Below are 26,457 nucleotides of genomic sequence, written 5' to 3'. Positions count from 1 at the left end.
TAATTCCTGCCTTTCCTTGTTGATTTGCAGGAATTATTCCAGATGAGAAAAAGATTTTACTGTAAAGGGCCAGATAATAAATATTTTAAACTTTATGGCCACACAGCCTCTGTCTCAACTACTTAACTCTGCTATATTAATGCAAAAGCAGCCAAAGGTAATACATAAACAAATGGGTGTGGCTACATTCCAATAAAACTTTATTTTCAAAAATAGGCTGCAGGCCATATTTTTGCCCACAGGCTATAGATTGCCAACTTCTAATGTACATGAATAGTGAAGTCACAAAAAACAATGTCAGGGATACTGATGGAGAGAAGATAGTGAGATCAACAACAAAAATCTTCAGATAATGTCAAAAGTTCAGTACAGAGTTTTGAAAAAATCAAATTATAAAATACATAGAAGTATATTTAGGAGAACATACTTGTGATCAAAACCATGAAAGTCATGATGCAAATAAACAAAAATCCTGATGAATTAAGAATTTCTGATGAAAGAAAATCATAGAGAAATTTAATGTATCAAGGATAAAGTAGGAGAAGATAATTGTAATGAATGTAACTAACCTGGGACTAATATCTGAAACAACAGAATGCTGATACTGTCTTAAATGCAATTGTCCTCTTAAAAAAGAGTAAAAGAAGGACAAATTGGAGAATAGTGTATCTCATGCCTTTGGGCAGCTTAAAAACATCTTGTTTCCAGTAAGCAAACATGCTTTTAAAAATTATCAGAAGTAATGCTGAAGGCAAGAAAAAGCCAGGTTGAAGGAATGTATGCTTCCTAATGTGTGAGAATTTGATCTTCAAAGAAAAGCAAAAATAATTGCATTGAATTGTAGCAAATTTAGCCTATGAAAGGCTGTGATTTCACAGTGATGGCTGAAAGATACTATGAGATGGTCAAAATGAAGTTGAAATTACAAAGAATGGTGGAGTGAATGTGGTGCTTAATTTATCTTTAATTTTAATAAGAATGTTTATGTCTACATATGTTAGTATATATGTGTATGTGAAATATTCTTAATATATTTAAATACATGTGTAAATATACTTAAATATGTGTTAATAAGAAAGAGTAAAGAAAATTATTAGGGAACCAAAGACATAGGAAAAGTTGAAACTGTACCCAGTGTGTTCTGAGATGATGTATTATCTATAAATTCCAAAGAGGAGAAGTAACAGTGTAGCCATAATCTCTTGAAATAAAATTTCTATAAAACCTGACCAATTTTAGAGAGATACTGTGAAAATATACATAAGTTTTCTATTATAAGTGCATAATAGGTTACTATATCACAGTGAAAGAACAATAGGTTAAGTACTTTTAGCTTCCCAAAACTAAAAGAAAAACATCTTTTTGGGCAGTATATCAAGTCTTAAAAAGTAAAAACCTATACAAAAATCAAGGACTTAAAACTCCTATGACATAGACATGAAATATAAGTTACCAGGATATAGAATGAGGCTAAAGAATGGGAAGCGGTTGCTTATTATGAGCAGAATGTTCAAGTAGGTTTAACTTAAATATTTGGAAATGGACAGGGGTGATGGTAGCATATTATGAGAATAACTAACAGTGCCAAAAGGTTTGTGAGGGTGGTGGAAAGGGTAAGCTCAGAGTCACGCATGTCACCAGAAGGAAAGTTGGAGGTTAAAAGATGGGAATGTATAAAACAGTGAATCTTGCAGTGGACAATGTCCATGATTAACTATACAAATACTAGAAATCTCTCTCACGAACTAGAACAAATGTATGTCACTATAACTAGAGTTTAATAATAGAGAGGCATATAGGGAAAAAATATATACCTATTGCAAACTATATACTACAGTTAGCGGTATTTTAGCATTCTTTCATCAACAGTAACAAACGCATTATACCAAAACTATGAATCAGTAATGGAGGGGGGTGCATGGTTAGGGGTATGGGAGGATGTGAGTTTCCTTTTTTTTATCTTTGTTTCTTTTCTGGAGTAGTGAAAATGTTCTAAAAATTGAAAAAAAATTGAAAAAAAAATAATTGTGTTGATGGATGCATACAGCTGTATGGTGGTGCTGTGGGCAATTGATTGTACACTTCGGATCTTTGGATAGTTGTATGGTATCTGAACAGTCTTAATACAAAATAAATAAATAAGTAAATAAAAAACTCCTATGACAGAGCAAGTAAAACTTTATTATATAAAAAATCTACATTCAGGTTCAAATAATCTTCAGCTGAAGAAAAAAAAATAGTACCATGATTAGATTAGTAATTGACAGATGAAAACTCAGATCTTTACATTTCAGACAGTATGAGGCCATTCATTCACCTGTTTCTTCTTCCTCTCCCTATTCAATCCTCCCTTCCTTCCTTCCCTCCTTTCTTCCTCCCTCCCTCCCTCCTTCTCTTTTGCTCTTAAATGTGTTTTAAATATTGAAATGTTAGCAAAATGAAAAAAAATTATCTGGTCCATTTATTTAAAATCTAGAAAGAATCCTGACAAATATAACATCAAAGAATGTGAATAAGAAACAATTAATGAAGAAATGTACTTAAAGTCATATAATAAGACTTTGCCACTCATTTTACCATATTTGTACTTATTTTTTGCAAGTGTGCTTTGCTCTATAATGTATGTATTAGGCATATAAAATCTGATGTGATAATTATATTTTAGTTGCAATTAGTTAAGTTTCAATTACTCTTTAAATATTTTGTGGAAATTTAATTTGTTAACTCCATATGATTATACTTATTATTTGTTTAATGCCTGTGACTGTTTTGACAAATATTAATATTTAATTTAATGTTCAGGAATTAATTTCTGAAATTTATAAAGTTGTCCTTTAAAATGTGTGGGTAACATCAAATTTTTTAACACAGAAAATACCAGTGAATTTTAAAAAATTATTTAAAAATAGCAATTCTCAATTTCAAACATCCTTGTTTTTGACTATCTCTGAGCTTTTCAGGTAGTTTATTCAAGAAACTCTACTGCAACAATTCCTTACCCCATTGGGTGCTTCAGCAAATTTATATCACCATTTTATTAACTCTACCCATAACCCATATACCCTAAATTTCTTCTTTACCTAGTGTAGATTCCATGGTGCATCACTGGATGCATGCTTCCTTAGCCATACAAGACTGGAAAACTGTATCCTGGTTAAACCCAGAGCTGCCACTGTCCTATGTGTACATACCAACAACTGAACATAATACACAATTGCCTGGACTTGGTGCACTTTATAATGCATTTCAAATATTTCCTAAGCTTGGCCACACTTTCATTGGTCCCCCAAGTTAATTTCATCTCTTGATTCAAAAACAGAAATTTTACATGTTCTTTTCTCTTCCTATTCATTTCTATACTCCCTTTGCTTCCTCAAGCTTCAAAGAATCAATCTGGGACCTACTGAATCTTGAGATCTTTAGAGAAAATTCAAATTATTCATAAAATTGAATGGAAAAATAGAATGGAATATTATAACTAACATCTAAGAAAAATTAAATTTTTCCTTTGCTATAAATGTAGGAAAAAAAATGATTGTATTAACAGTGTCTATGACTTTGTCACCAGTAGAAAATGCAAATATTTAATATCACATAAAAGTTGTTGAAAATAACTTGAAATACATTTATCTTCACTACTTTAAAGTAACAGCAGTTTTGTAAAAATCTACCACTCAATACCATAAATTAATATATTAATAAAAAGTCCCTTTACGATTATGTCATTATTAGCTCTTAGTAACATTTTGGTAAATAACACTATTTCAGTATAGCTCATTTCTTTTTTAATCATCTGTATTTTACTTTTAGCATTTAAAAATGTTTTAAGCAGCAGATATGCTCAGGTCTTTGTATAATTATTTGGGACAGCACCCTGATTATCCTGAGCAAGCATGGTTTCTGTTCCAGGCCGTGAGTGTTTGAGTGAATTTTTGACATTTTCTAAGACTCCCTCTAATGACTGTGACTGGTGGGCTATCAGTGCCATCTGGACAAGTTTCAGCTAGTTCTGTGCTCTGGTTCTTCCCCTTGGGGTGTTCTGTGATTCTTTGATCTTCCAGGTCAGTTGCCTGGCCCAGGGATCTTTCTCAGTACCACACCAGATATTTCTTTGAGGGATGCAGAGAAACTGGGCTGCCAGAATAGTGCTGCAGAATTGGGTGGGTCAATCATACTGTATCCAGGACAATGTCAAGGCTCTGGGCTCCCGAAGGTCCATCCCTGATCCATGGCTTGAGCCACATGTGTAGGTCCCTGTGTGGGCTCTAAACCATCCTTGTTCCAACCCCAGTGCCACAGCAGATGTGCCTGCTGTGTTGCCACCAGGGCAATCTCACCTGCTTCATAGACCCTGGCTTCATGTCAGACAGTCCTCCAGGGTGGTCATGATTCCATTTGTGCAAGGAATATCCATCTGTCCCGTGGCATCATCTTAAGACACAGAGAAGAGCAGATTCATCAGAATGAAGAGAGGTCAGCCACTGAAATGGGATTGATCTTTTCACTGTGTCCAGTCTGGCTCCTCTGTCTTCATGGCTGGGGACTACATTCTAGGCATGTAGGGATTACAGCCTAAAGAGTTCAAGAGGAGACCTGATCGGAAAATGTGCTGTTTTGCCTTTATGTTATAATTCCTACTGTCTATAATTCCTACTGTCTCATTTAAAGGGAGCAGAAAATGAATCATCTTTCATATTATTCAGCATACTCTTGGTAAGACTTGCATTTTTGATTATCATCAAAGAAGCAGAGTAACAACCTTTGAAGCATTACTGAAGTCAGTATTCATTGCACAATGGAAGATGCAGTGTCATGTCATTAAAAGCATTAAATAAAAATGTCATTAGCAAATACATGAATAGCAAATGCATAGCCTCAGGGTAGCTGCATAGATTCTCTAACGTTCCCCAAACATTAGGTGTTTTCAGTATGTCCACAAATGCCCTTAAATAAGGTGGAACACCTTCCCAGTTTTACCATTCAGGGTATTAAACATTAGAGGCCATTTTAAAACTATGAAGTTTAATATTGGTTTCATAAACTTAATTTTTGAGTCTAAATACCAGTACTTTTCAATTAAAACTAAAGTCTCCTCTCACAAAACAGTGCGTTGTTTTAAGTTTTAAACTGCCACATAAAACATAATGTGCATATTTTAAATTAAATATAATTCAATAGTTTATTTTGGTAATGTCACAATTGCATGTAAGGAGTATTATAAATATAAAGGAAAAGAAAAGAAAATCAAGGCAATTTTATAGTAATTTATGTTTAGGTAAGTTTTGGGATTTTTGCTCTTAGACTATATCAGTTGTTAAATTTGAAATTCAAAAGCTATCACTAAATTTACTTTTGATTGTTAAAACAACCAACATATTGAAATGTAATACACGTGTATAACAAAAAGTAAACTGCATCACCATTAAATTAGATTATTCACTTTCAAACAATTATATTTTCATTAAAATATATTGTTCACAGAAGTACTAGAAAATATGTGTATGCAATTCCTTGGCATATATCAAAAGATTCCACAACTGATTCAGCCCTTACTGATATGTTTTGATGACTCTCTTTACATTTCAGTCATAACATTTTTCTAAAGCACAACTGCAATTACTTACCAAAAAAACTCCACAAAACTATTCTTGTGCTAAATCTTGCCATTATGCTAATGTTAGAAAGATTTTAAGGATGATGAATTTAAGTAATATATTTAAATTGTACCCTTTATCAAACTTATTAAAATCACAGCATACAAAGTGAATATATAAAAGGAAAATAAAAATGAAAAATATTAAATAAATCAGTAAAATGTTTCCAGAAATATTAGAGAATAGCACTGTCCCACCTAACTATTTTAACTAAAGGATATTAGAAAGTAATATCCAGAAGTTCAGCCCAATGAGTTTATGTTAGGCTATCACAGCAAAGGAATTCCTAGGGAAGTGATGACCATGTGGGGTGTTCTTACCGTTTTAAATAAAGCTCCATATGTCTTAAATTTGGGAACTCTCATCAGGAACATACTGCCTGGCTTCGATTGTCATTATATGGTAGAGGGAGAGAAGGGAATTCTGAGAGAACCAGAGCCCAAACTATTTAGAGCTTTATAGAGTAAAGTCAACGTCTTAAAATCGCAATTTTAAGCAAATGGGTAGGCAGTGCAGACTGTGGAAAATTGGTATTATGCACTCCCTGTGGCTTGTACCACTTAGTTGCTGAGCCGCAGAATTCAGCCTATGTAGAAGCTTCTGGGTGGTACTGATGACTGGGACTATACTAAGGGAAATAAAGCCGATGTTTACCCAAGCATAAATTCAACCCAAACTTTACAACCATTTGGATGAATACAGTGTACAATCTAAGGGAAAAGCATAACATTTCTAGTCAGAAAACAAAGAAAAAGTTGAAAGTTGAAGAAAGCCTCACCTTTGGTTCACTTCTACTTTCACTAAGTAATTCTTGTATACTCAGATGTTAAAGAGACAATTGCCAACATTTAGGTTTTTCTCCCAAAGGGGAATAATTGATTGTTCACTATAAGAGATGTATATATCTCATAGGAGATTATAAAATGAAACTGTTAGTGAAGTATAGTTTTACAAAGTTTCTTAGATTCAGTCCTCCACTTGGCATTCACAAATTTCATCAGTGGATGAATCACATTGCCCAATATGATAAATAGTACATGAAAAACCCTAGGCAAAACAATAAAGCATTTAACATATTTCAATCTCTAGGCTATTGCTTCCTCATTTCTCTCAAACCTAACATAAATCTGTATTTTCTAAGACACCCATACTCTAATACTACCTTCCCCCAAACCAACACTTTCTATCAGGCACTCACTTCATCCTCTCAGGTTTCATATAAGCGATAATCAATTAAAACATCATTCTTTCCAGAGTCACTAACATTTTAAATAGCTGATTAGGATTGTGTTGATTCAAAGAAAAGAGGTTACAGGGCCCCAAATATGCAATGATTTCATGACTACCACTTGTAAAAGGACTGGGCAGAGTATTTCATCAATTCCAATTGTGAGCCCAGCTACATTTTGGTTAACAATTTTGGTTCCTATTTCCTAAAGATGCTTTTAAAATATTCTTCAAGTAATTTTTTTTTTTTGTACTTACTGGACAATTATAAGAATGAGAATAGACATTTGAAATGGCAAGGCCAAATTAGGGAGAATTATAATCAACATTTGGTAAGGTTATCTTTCCCTTCCAGATATATCCAAAATAGCAAACAAGCAGTGCAAAGATAATATACAAGAGCCAGTAGGATTCCCCATGTTAGTTGCTGCTCCCTACCGTAGCCCTTGTCCCTCATGGACGAGGTCCCAATATTTCCATTTTAGCATCCTGCACAGAGTAAAAAATATACCAGGCTAGAGGAACCTGGAAGTATTTATTGTCTACACTGCATTTTTAGACTGAGCATGGAAGAGGTGAGCTCACCAATCCAGTCAACTCATATAAAATAATAATAATAATCCCATTGCCATTTACATACTCCTTGTTTTGGGTTTGCTAAAGCTTCTGGAATGCAATATACCAGAAATGGGCTGGTTTTTACAATGGGGATTTATTGACATACAATGTACAGTTCTTAGGCTGTGAAAATGTCCAACTCATTGCATCAACAGGATGATATGTGGACTCTGAAGACAGGCTGATGGTATCTGGGACACCTCTGTGACATGGGAGGGCACATGGGTGGCCACTGCTGGGCCTTGGCTCCTGGGTTTCATTGCTTTCTAGTTCCAGTGGCTTCCTCTCTGAGCTTCTGTGGTCCTCTCTTAGCTTCTCCTGGGCTTTTCTCTATGAATTTCTCTTAATTTCATCTCTCTGCTTTTGTATCTCTTTCTGTCTTTTATCCTCTAATAAGGACTCCAGCAAGAGGATGAGGACCCACCATGAATGAGGCAGGTCAATCTCAATTGAAATAACCTAATCAAAATGCCCCACCTACAATAGGTCTGCACCCACAGAATGGATTAAAAGAACATGGCCTTTTCTGGAATACATAACAGCTCCAAACTACCATACTCCTTTTTACATTTCTCTTTGTATCATCAGGGATACATGAGATTTCAGTGTAATAAGTGCATCACCTACCACACCACAGGAGGAAGAAACTATCATTAAAAGGGATGTTATCTGTTTCTTTCTCTTGGGGATAAGAATTCCATTGTGGCTGAAGTGTAGTAGTTGAGTGAGTGCTTACTGCCCACATTTAATTCATTCATCCTTTCATTCACTCAACTAGCCCTGTTAGGGATACTCTATTAAACAAGGAATGGATATTCCTACTTTCATCTTTATTTACTACTTCTGCTACTTGCATTGCATCTAATAATATTTTAATAATAGCTGAAATTTAAATAACACTTTTGTCAGGTATTCTGCTAAGCTCTTTACATTTATTAGGTAATCAATTCACACAACAATACTATGGGATAGAGGTTATTAATGTGCCCATTTTGTAGATAAAAAATTAACCTTAAAGAGGCTAAGTAATGTAGCCAAGACACACATATTGAAAGTGGTAAAAATGGGATATGACTCCTAAGCTAGTAAGTTTCATTTTCACAAGATTTTACTCTATTGATGGATAAATTACTCCATATCCTCAAAATGATCATTTTTATTGGGAGTTATTTAATTAACAAATAAATATAATCATGCCAATTAAGTAGTAACGAAGACATAACAATATTAAAGTGTTGCTTAAAGTGGAAAGACTATGAAGCATTTCCCTGAAAATTTGTTCTTTGAGCTATACATTGACCAGGAAGTGACCAAGTGAAAAAAAAAACGTTATTCTATGATTTGGGGAAAAGTTTGTACAAAAACATAAAGTTTAAAACATAAAGTTACAATTCACTCTTGAGGAATGTAACATGTATAATGACCGGATTGTGAAATACCTTATGCATCAGGTTCACAAATTTAGATCATAATCTTTCCATAAAATAATGGAAACATCATGAATGCTTTTTAAAAAGGAATGAAATAGTCCCCACCCATGCGAGGCTCTATGGGAAAATGCGTTTAAAATATAAAGACAGTGTGCTTGGCTTCAAAAAGTTCAAAGCCTATAAGGACAGGGAGAATCAACAAATATAAAATAATTTAAGCTATTTTAAAAAAATTAAATCTAACTGCATGGTACTGGTTACTAAAGCAACAGGAATAAGAAATAAGAAATTAGTGATGACTGGAAGAGGATACACTTCCAGGATGTCCTCAAGAATAGGACATTTTTTTAAGTTGGAGCCAAAGTGTGAAAATCCTAGAGTCTAATAGAGTTTAGAGCCAAAGTGTGAAAATCCTAGAGCCTAAAAGTCAATTATTGTAAGTTTTTGAGTTTAGGAGTGATGATTTGAGAGCAAAGCTTCTGGAACATTAGTCTGGTTTAGTATGTGTAGCAGAAGCCCTGCCTTCACAGTGTATGAGTCAGTCTTCCAGCTGCTTTCCCTTGGGACTAGAGCTGTTCTGCTTTTGCATGTAGCCAACTGGAATTACCAGAAAATTAATCACAACCCTTGCTCCTGGAAGAAGCATTAAACAACGAGTGACCAATAGATTCCAGTATATGACTTTTCCAGAACCCCGACACTCTGGATGGGATAATTCTATTCCACACTGACTCTGAATCCCCAGCAAGATTAAGCCCCAGTAATCCCCAGTGATCTACAGTTGCTTTCTCCAACCTAACTCTGTAGAAACACTATAGAATTCTCCATGCAAGCATTCTTAAAGGAATTAATCTCTTGAAGAAGACTAATCAGCCGTAGACCACCAGGAGCAAGCCAGTAATCTAACAAAATCACATTTATTGAGCACAGCAAGGGAAGGATTTCCAGAGGATATGTGGAACACTACTGCATAAGAGATTGGAAGGAAGCTTCTTTTTAAAAATTTTTGTTCAGGATTAAGTATTTTGAGAAAGGTCTGGGTGAATGAGGCTGATTCTGAGGAAGGTTTAGGAGAAACATTAATTAGGGATTTTGTACTGCCATAGGCAGGGACAAATTAGCAATTGGGTGTTCTCAGTAATAAATGAAAACAGCAAAATAGTTTGAGCATCATTGGTAAGAAAATAGAAATCACTCAAAAAAGGATCATTATGAATTTTACAATTGCTGCATGACTTTGGAAAAAAACAGTGTTTTCTCTTATATTTGTAGGTAGCTTTATTTGTGTATCCTCCCAGCCTGATTGATGCCAAGGTGCTTTTGTTTTGTTTTTAGAGTCTGAACTGAATCTCATGCTTTCCTCTCAGATATTTTTGTAATATTTCACTCTGCATTTTGAAATTTTAAATTTTAAAAATTGCTGAAAATATTTTTTTAAAATATAAAAAGTAATTGTAAAATTCTGCTTCTAATCTATTTTCACAATGAATTGTGAAATTAATAGAGTAAAGCACTATTAGGTATAACTATTGTCAGAGAAACCACATATATTATTAATTACTTAATTTAATATTAAATTCATATATGACTTCAACAAATATAATTTGAACATCCTCTAAGTTGTGTTCAGAGATTTACAATTAATATACAATGTTGATGGCGGAAGTAAAACATATCTCTTTATTCCTATCCAATTTTTTTTTTCAATTAGCTAAGCTACTTACACTACCTATATGATTGTTTAAAATATAGTAGGTCAAAGAAGGGGTAGTAGTAAAGAAAATGCTAAAACTCAAAGGAATGTGATAGAATTAGTTTTAAACCTGCACAAAAGATGTGATGTAAATATGGATATAATCATTCTCAAGTACTAGAACCTTTTTAACAGTTTTTGACTACAAAGAAGAAAATTATCACATACCATCTGGTCTGTGTTATATCTATATGGCTGTTTTTGTAAAGTAAATTGTTCAAGGTCAGTCGTTCTGTAAACTTCCTAATGTGCAAAAACTAATAGAGACAACATTATCATACAAAAGCAACTGGCTTTGTTTATATCAAACAGCTGAAAAACCAAGTTCTGAATTCTAAGCCTGGTTTCTACAATGCATTTATTACTAATATGAAAATAAACATTTTACTGAAAACTTCAATTTTAAACAATAGGTTTTAATTCAATCAGGAATATGTTTCTGAATGACATTAGACAAATCAATTTTTTCTTCTGTCTCATATTTGAAGCCAATGTATCATTTTCCTTTTCTGTCCAGCATTTTTATGCCACCATACACTTGTGATTAGCAATTCTCTTACGTGTTTTGGAAAGGAACTTTATATAAAGGAATGTTTTAAATACCAACTAATTGTCCTATACTAGATGTATTTCATTTCTGATTTAAGAAATAAATATATACATTTATTTGGTAATAATTTTAAGGTAATATGACTAGAAATTTTTAAAAATTAAAGTTTTCTTCTTTTTCCTGAAGTGTTGGCCATCTAAGTTGTATTAAAGCTTTATCTATGATACAGCCAGGTACAATTAGTAAATTTTATTTATTGACAATACAGTAAACTAAGAATAAAGTGATTAAGCAATCTATTTAATGAGAAATCCAAAATGATAAATTGACTTAAATGTTCACTTTCAAGTAATTTCTTTGTCATGTTAGAAAAAACATCTAAACACTTCATGATTAAAATCATACTATCAAAGATAAACACATTTACTTAAATGTAGTAAAAACAGCAGTAACATTGGCATGAATGTCAGATGGGCATCAAACTTCTCTTCAGCAGCAATGGTTGATGGGAGATTTTTAAAGTCTTAAATTTTTGTTGGAATATATTTTTAAACTAGTATTCAACTATTTATTTTTATTGCTGCTGATTAGCAGCAGCATTAATATAATCATAAGCATTACAGCCAAAGGCTTTCTCACAGCACAGGTTCCAGAGAAGTCAGGTGTGGACTTTTGTTGAAATACATCTTCCAATGGACACACTACTTTTTTCTTGGATGGAAACCACCATGTGCAGGTTAAACTTCTGAACTACAGAACTCTAAATGGAGCCTCAGTGGGAGATATTTTTTTACCAGGTTTTTAGCATATTTCTATTACATACGCAGGTTTAACAGCAGAGCCTTCTGGGGCTCCAAGACCAGGGCCAAATTATTAATTTCAGAGTTATCAATAAACAATGCTAAGAAGCTGGAACAAAGATATTTCTTCAGACCCGTGGTTAAGGAGCAACATATTAATGCCTACGTTTCGTGCCTTCACTAGGGGCATTGCCAAGTACGTGCTTTAGCAAAAATCTCAGGTTAATGCCGTGGCTTCTGTAATTTAACCTTCAGAATACAGCCCTGACCACTCCATTCACATGCCTATCACACCAGTCCCAGAACGACAAATTTAAGAAGTCCAGACAAAGTCAACTGGCCAGCTTGTATTTTTGGTTTTTCATTTATGAAAACTATGGTGGATGGTTTATGACAGGCATATATTAATATGTATAGAAAAATACTCACATTTCTATCATATGCCACCATTTGCCTGATGCATTTGCAACCTTTGTCTGATCTTTCCATCCATTTCCTTTCAGGCCCCTGACCAGATGATGAGCCAATGTCCGGAAATGTAGAACACAGCCACCTGCTATCCAAAAGCATTTCTATGAATTGTAAATGGATCTTTTTAGATCCATTATAGTTTTGGAGTCCATTTTTATAGTAGTTTATCATTATCATAACAAATACAAATGGAAACTAAGAAAATGGTGATGGTGATAATGAATTTAAATATGTTGTGAAGTTTAGCTTTTCCGCCTGCTCCCCCCGCCCCGGCGCGCTCCCACCACTCTGCGATCCGTCGCAGCTCTGGGCTTCTGCCGCACCAGCGCGTGGCCTCCTCCCTCCAGCCGCAATCGTGATCATCTACCCGGATCTCATCAGCCATGATGAGATGTTCTCCAACATTTACAAGATCCGGGAGATCCTGGAAGGGTTGTGCCTGGAGGTGTGGCATTGATGACTCCCTCATTGGTGGAAATGCCTCTGCCCAATGCCCTGAGGGTAAAGGTACGAAAGCACAGTCGTCACTGGTGTTGATATTGTCATGAACCATCACATGCAGGAAAACAGCTTCATAAAAGAAGCCTGCAAGAAGTACATCAAAGATTACATGCAATCAATCAAAGGCAAAAGTGAAGAACAAAGACCAGGAAGAGTAAAACCTTTTATGATAAGGGGCTGCAAAACAAGCCAAACACATCCTTACTAATTAAAAAAAACTACCAGTTCTGTACCGGTGGAAAACTGAATCCATATGGTATGGTTACTCTCCTGGACTACGCTGAGGATGGTGTGAACCCATATATGAATTTCTTTAAAGATGGTTCAGGAAAAGAGAAATATTAGCAAACTAGGCAGTTCCTTGCATCTATAACCTGTCATTGTAACTGGCTGCTGCTTTTCATCCACACAATACTAGGACTTAGACAGATGGACTGATGCCATCTTGAACTCTTCATTTATTTTGACTTTGATTTATTGGGAGCAGAGGCATTGTTTTTTAAGAAAAACATGTCATGTAGGTTATCTAAAAATAAAAATGCATTTAAAGTCATTTGAGAGAATGCCTCTTAGTTTAATATATTTAAGCTAAATTCATCCTATAGTTTTCCTGGAGAAGCTAGAGTCTGTAGATAACTGCTATACAGCATAAGACTGTCTTCAGATAACATCTACAGTTAACTTACTTCTGGGACTGGAATATAAAAACAAGAACCAAAAGTCTTAATTCTAAATTGAAGGAAGGAGACCATATTCATAGCATTGCCAGCATTTGAAGTGAATCTTTACACATTTCATCATCTACAAATGGATGTAGTTAATTCTGGAAGAGTTTTACCAAAAGAATAAAGAGACTATAATACAATTGGAAAAAAAAAAAAAAAATAGAATAGGTGGGATGATAACCAAAGATGGGCCAAGATGCAAGAAAATGATTGTTTTAGTTAGGAGAGATTTTATTATTTGTAAAACCTGATAGGAAAATAATATGTGTATTTTTAGTTTGAAAATGATATTGGGAAATAAAGACAATTTTGAAAGTACCTGCTTCCACTGCACAGTTAAAACTATGTTATTGGTCTAATTCTGTCTATGACATTGTTTGTTTGTTTGTTTTGACCTATCAGTGTACTTTTAAGATCATTCATGTTATTTTATATAAAATAGTTTGTTGCTTCTAACTGATGCATACTATTGTATGGTGTGCATACATCATATTTTACTTGCCTATTTTCCCAGTGAAGAAAATCTGGACAGGCTTCCATATCCCCACGTGGCAACAAAAGTGTAAATAAGAGAAATTTGGTGATGTAAGAAATATATCAATGAAGTGAAGAGGTACATACAAGCTTTAACTCTTTAACAAACTGAAACTACACATTTTGTTTTGCTGCATTGAAGCTGAATAACTTTATAATTTCACATATTATTAAACTATTAAAACACTATAAAAACTATGAAAAACTATTATGTACTAGGTAAAATATAAACCGTAAGCATAATTATTTCCTGTTATAACTAGATATCGCACTTGTCTTTTGTGGATGAGCATATCTACTAAGTTTTGGACTGATCAGTCAAGAGTCAGTTGATGTTTGTTATAAATAAGAACTGGCCAATTCATAGTTCATGGGCTGCAGGGGCCTGACAATATGCCTGATTTGCCTGTAAAGTGATTATTTTTCTTTTTTCCTCATCATCTATTTTTTTAAATGGAAGATTTCATATAAAAATTCATGCAGAACATCTATTTTAGTTCATGAAAAATATTTTAAAACATTTTTATACCAAACACACATATTATGTAGCAAAATGTAAATTTCCACCTGAAATTTTTGGCAAAATAAGAAATTCTGAAAAACAGTTCTTGTATGTTGAAGTCCCCCTCAGGCTATAGAGCGGCAATGCCAGTTTACTTTCCTCTGGAGTTCTGAAAACTACCTTGATAAGATTGGAGATGCACTATCCTGGGGCATCCTCTCATTTCTCCCCCACACTCTTGTCTCAACGAAAACAGCTAAACGTTGTCTAACACTTTTGGCCACAGAGAAAGCAAAATGGTTTTTAGCATACCACTCATTTTTAATAAAAAATGTAAATTATGAATATCATGAAGAAGAAAACACAGCAAAACACGTTCTAGAAGATTTATTGGTTATTTATATCAACTTTTTTTCCTTAAAATCACTAGCAGTGTGTTTAAAAACATATTGCATAGGAAATTGACTATCTCTGTTTGATGAAACTATTAGGAGATACAATAACCAAAAACTCATGCCTTCCTTTCTTATTCAGATGTTTAAGAATTAATATTTATATTCATTTAATAGTTTTCTGGGTAATCAACTTCAAGTGTAGAAGTTTTCAAAAAATTATCATTGGCTCATAATATATTTTTAATCCTCTGTTTGAAAACTATATTTGTATTTCATCAATTTTGAAATAAAAAATAACTTTATTTTGCTTGACATTTTACTAAAATAACACCTTTTATTTTAGGTAATTTGGGTAGTATTAGCATTCACATTACACTAAAAAATTGTCTCTAATACATGGAAAATATTTCATTTCATTCTTTTACATTTTTGAAATTGGTAGATTTCGTTATGGGGTTTTCTGCCTGTTTTAGAATGTGACCATTGCATAATTATTTCCAAATTTATTTATAGATATTTTTAGCAATGCTCCTTGCAACATTCTAGGAAAATATTTCTTTACTACTTTATTTTTTTATTTTAAAAAATTTGGTGAATGTAACAGACATAAAAAGAGTGCCCTTGATTCTATTATATTTTATAGAATAAAATAATAATTTACTCCGAAGTACAAATCCCCAAGTTTATGAAATAAAATAATGGTTTGGATCATTTTAATTTCCTGTCATCTCAATTATGCATTAAAAATTTTGTTTCAAACATTATCAAACAATTATGTTTTTAGGTATGCCATGTCATGTTGGTTTTATCTGTATATTCAATATACCATATTGCCACAAATAGAGAATATATGATATATTTTTTAAACATGGTTATTGCTGACAGAGATGTGTGTTTTTTTTTTAATTGTGTTTAATATGTGTTCTAGTTTGCTAATGAGGCAGAATACAAAACACCAGAGATGGATTGGCTTTTATAAAAAGGGGGTTTATTTGGCTACACAGTTACAGTCTTAAGGCCATCAAGTGTCCAAGGTAACACATCAGCAATCGGGTACCTTCACTGGAGGATGGCCAATGGTGTCCGGAAAACCTCTGTTAGCTGGGAAGGCATGTGGCTGGCTTCTGCTCCAAAGTTCTGGTTTCAAAATGGCTTTCTCCCAGGACGTTCCAATCTAGCAAGCTTGCTCCTCTTCAAAACATCACTCACAGCTGCATTGAGTTCCTTCTGTTATGTCAGCTCATTTACATGGCTCCGCTGATCAACTTAAACCCACCCTGGATGGGTGGAGCAACACCTCCATGGAAATTATCCAATCAGAGTCATCACCCACAGCTGGGTGGGGCACATTCCATAGAAGCACTCAAAGAATTACAATCTGATCAACCCTGATAACATCTGCCCATACAAGATTACATCAAAGATAATGGTGTTTGGGGGACATAATACATTCAAAGTGGCACAATATGTATCTTATTGAAATGTCCTATCACCTCCAATGGATTTTCAGTTGATTGTCTTAGATATTGCAGGTGGAAAATCCTATTCATTTGCAAATAATTATCATTGTGACATCCATTTATAATATTTCTTATTTAAGTCTCTTATTGTTTTAACCTGCCAAGAGCAATGCTCACATATTGATGACAGAAGGCATCTCATTGACTCTTCATATTACGAATAATGTTAAAAGAAATTGCAGGAGATAAAAGATAGGGAAACAGAGACAGAGGGAAGTAATTATGAAAATGATGAATCTAATTGTCTTTTTCAGTTCATATTGAAGTACAATATGCTTATCTTTTTTATTTAATATAGTAAAATATGTTACTAAATATCCTAATATTAACAATTGGGCAATTCCATGAATTAACTCACTCCTTAATTTGTATATTCATAACTTTTAATGTACAAGTTTCTATGAGGTAGTATTATGCTTAGAAATTTTGCATCAATATTTAGAAGTGAAATTAATATGTATAGTTCCATTTTGTGTTATCTATATTATGTTGTTTCGGGTAATGCTAACTATATGTTCGTGTCAATTTTCCTTCCCATTTACTTTGGAAAAGTTAGAATGGTATAGGTACTACCTATCCCTTTCTAGAGATTGTTAATATTTATAGTGATTTGTATCTTTAGATAGTTAAATTTTTTCTTAAATTACTTTTGAGACAATCATCAGTTTGAATTAAATCTTCACATTTACTGAAGCCAGTTCTAACAGTAGCTATATGGGTAAACAATTTGTGGAATGTTTCTATCATAGGATGATATTTAGCGATGAATGACCTATTGATAAATACAACATGGATGAATCTCAAAATAATTATGCTAAGGAAGGAAACCAGATAAGAGAATACATACAATATAAGCCCATTTATGTAATAATACAAAAAATGCAAACTAATCTATAGAGGCAGAAAGCAGATCAGTGGTTGTGTGGGAGGAAGAGGAAGTAGAAAGAGACTAGAAGGAAATACTACAAAAGGGCTTAAGAAAGTCTTTAGGGATGATAGCTATTTATTATTTTGATGTGGCAATGTTTCACAGATTATATGCACACACATACATATCTTCATACATACACATACATATACACACTCCTATAAATCATATAATTATTATATGAATTTTATTATGCTCATTGCCCTCAATAAAGATGCTAAAAATTAATAAAATAGAGGTTGAATTTAATAGCAGTTTCAAAGAAAAGAACTGACAAAAATAGGGAAGGCATTTTCAAATGATAAAATTTTAGCACTGTTTTTAGGCATAACTGTCCTGATTAAAATATACCGTTGAATGTCAATTGGTGTAAAAAAGATTCACAGAATAGAAAACTCTCATGAGACTTTCAGAATTATGAGGACAAAAAGATAATCCCAAAAATTTGAAAAAGAAAAAATAATCTGTCATGAACAAAAAATGAGAATCAGAGTGACTACAGTTTTCTATAACACAATGAAGAAATGCCTTCAAATTTCTGAGGGAAAATGAATTAGAGCTTTGAATGCAGTATCAACCAAAATAGAAACCAGTGTAAAGACAAATAAGGAAAAGATGAAGAAAAGCAAGAAATGTAAGACTTATGATCCAAGTATAAAGTAAAATATTAACTCCAACTTGAAGTATAAGGAAATATATTCCCAGAGTTTAGCTGTAATGCAGTCTGAGAAAGTCCTGGAGCGGAGTGGGACAGGGAGGGCGAGGTCTGTGAAAGGCATAGTATAATATGGAAGATGGACATTATGGCAAGGGTGAAGACATTTGTTCATCATACATGGAAAACAAAAGAAAGAGTATGTTCCAGTTTGCTAATGCTGCTGTTATGCAAAATACCAGAAATGTATTGGCTTTTATAAAGGGGCTTTATTTGGGTACAAATTTAAAGTTCTAAGGCCATAAAAGTGCCCAAGCTAAGGAATCAACAAGAAGATACCTTCACTGAAGAATGACTGATGGTGTCTGGAATACCTGTTAGTTGGGGAGGCACTTGGCTTGTGTTTATTGATCCCGGTTGTGTTCCAGCTCCTCTCTCAGCTCCTCTGCATTCTTGGATCTTTCTCCCAGGGCATTTCTCTCTAAGCACTTGAGGATCCTGTCTTAGCATATCCGGGAGCAAACTCTGGGTTTCATCTCCTAGCTAAACGTCCTTCTGTCTGCATTTCCAAGTATCTCTAAGTTTCAGTGCCAGCAAGTGTCTGGCCTGTGTGGCCCCTTTTAAGGGACTCCAGAAAACCAATCAAGATCCACCCTAAATGGGCAGGGCCAAATCTCCATGGAAACATTCAATCAAGAGTTCACACACCAATCAAAAAGATTAATCAATCTGCAAATGCAAGATTGCATTAAAGAATATGGCTTTTTCTGGGGGCATAATATATCCAAACTGGCATAGAGTATTGGAATATAAGGGAGAAAACTTTAAAAGAAGTTATGGCCCATTTTGGGTCATGATTTTGAATAATAGATGGAAAATTAAAAAACCATTAACACAAACATTTTCGATGTTTTCCCTTGAACTATAAAGGAATGGAGGCACTGAACCCATGACAAAAAAAAAAAAGTGTAATTCAATCCCTCCAGTTGAGTGCTAAATAAACAATATTCACATAGCTGTAATGATGTAAATTTTTTATATAAAATGTGTGTACATTTCTATTATGCCCACTTAATAAAGTTTCCTTGCAATTTTTTTTAATAACAGGTCTTTATACATATGTTTAATAGATTTAGGACAATTGTCATGCTCACTAGCCTAGCTTCAGACAGAGTAATTCATCCATTTGAATTTTTCAAGGTTTTTGTGGTGCTGAAGCATTCGTTATGCTATTTGCAGAAATGGAAGATGAATTGAGAAAAAACGAAACAATAAATATGCTAAGTTTAGTAATAGAGAGAAAAAGATAAAAAAAACAAGGAGAAGATAAAATTGTCTTTGGGATGAAATTTTTTAAATGGCTTCACAAATTTACTAAGTCTTTTAAGATATGAAAACATATTAACATTGTGGCTTTTACCACAAATTAATGTTAGCCATTTATAATATACACACAATTGTTAAGGGTATACATAGTTTCAATCATAAATGCAAGTCACTTTTATACATGAATTCATTTTTGCCATAATTATGAGAATTTGCTAAGTGACAGAGCTGTGCTTTTACTTTCACCCCTATTCTTCATCAAACCTTAAAAATAGCTCATTTTATTTCCTCTAAATTCGAAACAACCCTAAAAATATTTTTTAAAGTCTCTCACATTTTCTAGATATAAGACTTTTAAAAGAACATGAATGTGGCAGGGCAAGATGGCGGAGTGGTAAGGAGCAGAATTTCGTCTCTCCCCTAGAGCAGCTGGCAATTACCCAAGAACTATATGAAACAGTGCTTTCGGGGTCTCCAGTAACCAGTCACACATTGGACACAAGTTTGGAATTGGAGGAAAAGCTGAGATCGCAGCGAACACTGTAAGTTCCCCGGACCAGGGGTCTGGCGCCCCTCCCCACCCAGACCTCACAGACTGTCTTGCTGCCAGCTCCCTGAAAGGGGGGAAAAAAAAAACAAAAAACAGCAATCTGCTGAGGGCAAGAAGGGAGGCTCAACCCAGCCTCAACTGCAGAATTAACAAATTAATTAACTAATTTTGGGAGCTGGGGTGCTAAAGAAGGGCTGGGCTCTGAGAAGTGGGGGCATGTAAAAGTGGGCACCCATTCCCAGACCCCAAAAAAGCCATTTTTTTTTCCCTAAATTTTGTCCCTTCTGGCTTCTCACTGATCCCTTATCTTTTTGCATTTCAATAGCCCCCAGCAGGAGTGGAACTGAAGCTGTTGGAGAGTAATTATCAGACAATAGCCCAAAGCATATCTTTAAATGCTCTATTCTGACACTGACAAAACTTCCAGGCTGGGGAAAGACTTTTAAAAGAGACCCTTTTTTCTTTTCCTTTTTTCTTTTTCTTGTTTTTCTTTTCTATTTTTTTTTTTTTTAATCTAAAAGTAATATATGTGGTTATTTTCTATCTGAAAGCCCAGGTTGAGGGACTAGGCTGGGCTTGGGGGGAGACAGAGCACCCACAGTGTCTTTGGGTTCCGTATTCACTACTGAACGTCTCCACCCCTGTCTTTAATTGGCAACTCAGGCTGACCAAGGAATCTACCTGGAGAGGCCCCAAAGAGGAGAGGGGAGAAGGGAATAGTGCCCCTGAGAGACAACTGGAGTTCTGAGGATTGGGAGAGTGGAGGGAGGTCCAGCTCAACTGGCAGTCCTCCTTTTGGGAACTCAGACCCCAGGGGCTGGAATTCAGATTCCGGCTTCAGTCAGCCACGCCCCCGACAGGATCCAAGTCACCAGGAGAACTAAAGTCTACATACCCCCCTACACTGGTGGGGGAGCTGCGGGCTGGCAAGTGCCACCTGCTGGACAGGAGAGGAAAATCACCAATTCTAAAGGCCTCATAGGAGGGTCTCATTCTCAGGAAAACTCCATACCCTCCCAATGAGACTTGGGCCTCACTAGACTGGGAAAATCTGACTAGGGTCGACCATATCTGAGGAGACCCACTCACAAAAAGGTTACATAGAGGCAGAGCAAGAAACAGAAAAAACAAGAGGGGAAAAATTCTGATCAACTAAATAGAACCTAAGTTAGAGGTCTAGAATAAGTTGAACCGAATAACAGAGGCCAGAGAACAAAGCCAACCAACAAGAAAACCACTAGGTAAAAGACAGAAAACATGCTCCAAAATAAACTAATCAAGAAAATCAGATGCCTAGACAACTTAAGATAACAAGCCATACCAGGAAACACAAAAACATGGACCAGCCAAAGGAACAAACTAATAGCTCAGCTGAGACACAGGAGTGGAGGCAACTAATGCTAAATAAATTTGATGAAATGAAGGAAGATATAGCAAAAGAGCTGAAGGATATAAAGAAGACACTGGCTGACCATAAAGAAGAATTCATAAACTTAAAAAAACAAATGGCAGAACTCATGGGAATGAAGGCCACAATGGAGGAGATGAAAAACACAATGGAGGGACACAACAGTAGATTTGAACAGGGAGAAGAAAGGATCAGTGAACTGGAAGACAGGTCATTCGAATTCATACACACAAAAGAACAGATGGTGAAAAAAATGGAAAAATATGAGCAGGGTCTTAGGGAGCTGAGTGACAACATGAAACACACAACTATACGTGTTATGGGTATCCCAGAAGGAGAAGAGAGGGGAAAAGGGGCAGAAAGAGTAATAGAAGACATATTCACTGAAAATTTCCCATCTCTTATAAAAGACAGAAAATTAGAGATTCAAGAAGTACAACATACCCCAAATAGAAAAGATCTCAATAGACCTACTCCAAGACACTTACTGGTCAGATTGTCCAATGTCAAAGACAAAGAGAGGATTCTGAAAGCAGCAAGAGAAAAGCAATCCATCACATATAAGAGAAGGTTGATAAGACTATGTACGGATTTCTCTGCAGAAACTATGGAAGCAAGAAGACAGTGGCATGATATGTTTAAGATGCTGAAAGAGAAAAACTGCCAACCAAGAATTCTATATCCAGCAAAACTTTCCTTCAAAAATGAGGGAGTGATTAAAACATTTTCAGACAAAAAGAACATGAATGTATATTTGACATGCAAGGAACATCAGATTTCAGAGCTGTGTCGGTTAATGGCCAAAACATAATATTTTCGTAAGAAAGGCCCCCATCCTATGATCTTTTAAAAACATATTGGTTTTCTAGATGGATGTAGCTAGTTAGCTGGATTAAATCCATATAAATGAAGCATGAATATAAGCCAGAAGCTTTGATTTCAAAATGTACATTTTTATTTTTAAGGGGCAGGCCTCCAGATTTCATTATATATAGGAATGCACTCTGTAATTTTTTCTCTATTCAAATTTCTCCCATTTGTGACAAAAGAAAATAAAATCTAACATTTGATCATCCACTGAATCTCCCCTAGGTTGAACTCTGTTCTTCCTGTCATTAACCCCATATATATTTTAATATTTTTAAAAGTCTTGTCTCTGCAATGAGAAAGTGGGAGGTGTGCTGGCTTGAATCTGTTATGTACCCCAGAAAAGCATGTTCTTTTAATCCTATCTTGTGGGGACAGACTTATTGTTGGGTGGGATGTTTTGATTAGGTTGTTTGCATGGAGATGTGACCCTGCCATTTCAAGGTAGGTCTTAATAGTCTTTAGTGGAGTCTTCTATGAGAGGATAAAAGGCAGAGACATTTTGGAGAGAGCTCAGAGAAACTAAGATACGTAATACAGAGTTTGCCCCTGGGAGAAGCTAAGACAGAAGCCCAGAGATATTTTGAAGAAAGCCATGGAAACGAGAAGCTAAACCTGAGAGAGGCCCAGCAGACTCCAGCCATGTGCCTTCCCATGTGACAGAGAAACCCTGGATGCCATCCATCAGCCTTTCTTCAGAGAAGGTATCGTCCTGTTGATGCCTTAATTGGGACATTTTCATGTCCTTAGGACTGTACATTTGTGAATGAAAAAACCCTCATTGTAAAAGCCAATCCATTTCTGGTATATTGCATTCTGGCAGCTTAGCAAACCAAAACAAAGGGAGCAATTTTTTGAAAGGCAGGGCAATTGGCAGGCTCTCCTCTGCCACCCAAATATCTATGAATATTTTTGTTATTTCCTACAACACAAACTCCACCGTTTCCATAATGAAGCAATTCAAGCCTGCTGGTTGCCATATTCACATCCAGGACCAAGATTTCTAAATGGTGTATGGGCCTCTTCATTGGGTAGGATATAGTCACTTATGGTTCTGATAATCTATTATATATATATATATTTATATATATATATATATTCCTCACAGACAGTATTCAGTGGTGCTATATGAAAGAGTTCAGCTCAATGAAGATTTTCATTAAGAATAAAAGAAAGAAAAAGAAATATCCAGCAGTCCCTGGTCCATAGCAGTCATCAAATTTGGCAGGGCAAGAATTTTGAAAATTCTCTGTCTTGGCAATGTAGTTAATTTCTTTTTGAGATGGTGGTTTTGCCCTCTGGGTTAAGTTCCCTATCCAGTGTGTTCTGTAACCCCTGACTTTGGTGGGAAAACTCTCCTGCCCAATAAATACTTCCTGTGGGCACATCACAAGTAATAAGACTGCACAACTTTCATGCCTGCTTCCATCTGGTACATCAGGTTTGTAACCCAAGATTGAACAACCCAATCACTATGTTTTTGAGGCCATTTTTCTGGTTTCTTGGGCAATATAAGTCCCTAGGCATTGATTTGGCTTTTGACCTAATGTCTTAGTTTTCCAGGATTTCTGTAATAAAGTTCCTCAGAATAGTTGGCTTAAAAAAAAAGGAATTTATTATCTCACAGTTTTGTAGGCTCGGAATCAAAAATCAAGATATTGGCAGGGTGATCCTTTCTCTGAAGTCTGTACTATTTTGTTTGCGATGTGCTAGCAATCCATAAGTTGGCAATCCATAACTCATTCTCTGCCTCCACCACTTGGCTGTCTCTTTCCCTGCCTACCTCCTTCTGATCATGTCCAGATTTCCTTTTATTATGAGGACACCAGTCATACTGGACTAAGGCCCGCTCTGATTCAGCTTGGTCTCACCTTAACTAGTAACATCTTCAAAGGTCCTATTTCCATATGGGTTCACATCCATAGGGCTCATATCAGGACTTGAACGTATCTTTGAGAGGACATGATTCAATCCATAACACTTATTTTCTTTCAGTCAGTTCTATAGGCAAGTGAACACAGCCAAAGGACTTGTCTAAACAAAGAATCCTTCTTTGTCTGTAATTCATGACTTTGTGCTTAGCCCTTTCCCTCTGTTTCTCAAATTAATGGCAGCAAACTTGATTGCCATCTAAAATTACAGGCTTTGGTGGGAAGGTAACATCTTATACCTGATATTTGTCTTTGGACTGTCTCCTACTGTCTGGCAGATTTATTCTGAGGCTCTTGAAAAATTCTTGCATCTTATCTCCTGCCAAGGCTGCTTCTCCACAGCCACCTGTTATAATTAGCCTCAGTTAATCTCTCTCTTATAGTAACTTGGAAAAAGCCAAAAGCAGTAGCCAGCATGCAGTTACATTGTGAGCTTTACAAACTAGTTCCAGTAATGCTTAGCATCATGGTAACATGGGCAGCCATGAAAGTAATGCAGGCTGCAGTTTCACCAAGTGTGTCATGTAGCTTGACAAATAGCTATGAGTCTTTACCTTCTGCCACTGACTGCTAAGTCAATGTCACATATTCTAACCCACCTCTGATATCACCTGTTGGTATCAGTCTAAACTCAGAATAATAAATCAAAGCAATTGTAGGTATTTTAAGTTGGAAGAAATTTAGTTGTAAAATATTGTGCATTTCAATGTTGCTGAAAGAGATAGCAGATGAGGACCTAGGCAGGGACTAACTATAGGCATGAATTGCAACATCTGTAAGGCCAACATAGTAAAATTGATTTAAAGACTCTTTAATTATAGCTGCTATACAAGGATCAAAATATAAAGCTGGGAAGCTAACATACAACCACCATTAGTGATTGAAATGAAAGGTGTAGAATAGGTTTTTGAGCAATGGTGGAAAGTAACCTGATTTCTCTTAAATCTTAACTGACAGCAGAAGACATGCAAAAAGAAATAAGAAAATAACATCTCCATAATTCATGCTTTAAATATAAATGCACCTAGTTGGTAAAAATCCAATTTTAGATTGAATAAAAGGGAAAAATGAGAGGATAAAACTGCCATAGTTAAGTGTTTTATATATATATACATGTATATGTATGAAAGATAATACATGTAACTATAGCCATCAGGGCCACCATATACAGTTGTTTATTGTTACCTTCTACTACCCTAGGTGATTGTATTAGTCAGGGTTCTCCAGGGAAACAGAACCAACAGACCATATATACTACATGTATGTGAAGAGCCTTTCTATAGGAAGTGGCTCAGATGACTGTGGGTATTGGCAAGTCTGCATTCCATAGTGCAGGCAAAGTTTAATTCCCCAGGAGAAACTGTCTGGCTGAAATATAGACAGAAATTCTTCTTTTTGACTTCTGAAATTCTCGTCTCTGGCTTTAAGATCCCCAACTCAATGAATGAGGTCCATCTCCTCTGTTGATTGTAGATGCCATTAGCCATAAATGCTATCAAATGAATATAGATGCAAATCCATCTATGAAATACTCTCACAGTAACAATCAAGCCAGAGCTTGCTTGACTGAACAACTGGACATCATAACCTAGCCAATTTTACACATAAAAATTAACAATAACAATGAAATAATTAATATCTGTACATCATAAATTTATTTATTACAACAGTTTTCCATTGGAGATTAGTAAAATATATTGAAGAAGAAAATACTTGATTATGGAGGGGACAGTGATCTGTCCTCACAGGAAAATACACTTATTCCAACTGTAGACATTGTCTTCCTTGTCCAAAATCCTCCTGCCAAAACCGTCACTTGTGAACTTATTAAATTCACAGTTATTTTATCTCATATAGTTTTTTCTTCCAACCAAAGAACTAATTTTACAGCAATATAATGAAACAGTAGTCTAACATCCATGGCATTATCACAGTAAAAATCCATTCTCAATGGGTTAGAAGATTTGTGGCACTGAAATAAAAAAATTACCTGAGAGCAGGGCTGTTTATTTTCAGGTGAAAAAATCATAAAATACAATAAAATAGTTTTTGTTTTAGGCCATCAAATTTTGGAGTAGTTTTTTATATAGCAGTAGATAATCATGAAGTTTT

The 26,457-nt window shown here is 35.0% G+C and overlaps 1 long non-coding RNA gene across 1 annotated transcript in view; it reads left to right on the top strand.

Annotated features, from left to right (window-relative positions):
- LOC119506987 overlaps positions 1–13,921 on the top strand; it is a 96,113-nt gene extending 82,192 nt beyond the window's left edge. The window contains exon 4 of the long non-coding RNA XR_005211085.1: positions 12,536–13,921. This is a non-coding gene — a long non-coding RNA (uncharacterized LOC119506987). The remainder of the gene's footprint in view (positions 1–12,535) is intronic.
- The last annotated feature ends 12,536 nt before the right edge of the window (positions 13,922–26,457 follow it).

Source organism: Choloepus didactylus, chromosome 12, assembly GCF_015220235.1.
Source record: "Choloepus didactylus isolate mChoDid1 chromosome 12, mChoDid1.pri, whole genome shotgun sequence".
Taxonomy (NCBI): Eukaryota; Metazoa; Chordata; class Mammalia; order Pilosa; family Megalonychidae; genus Choloepus; species Choloepus didactylus.
The sequence above is the reverse complement of the archived record's forward strand: the minus strand, read 5'-3'. Positions and strand labels throughout refer to the sequence as shown.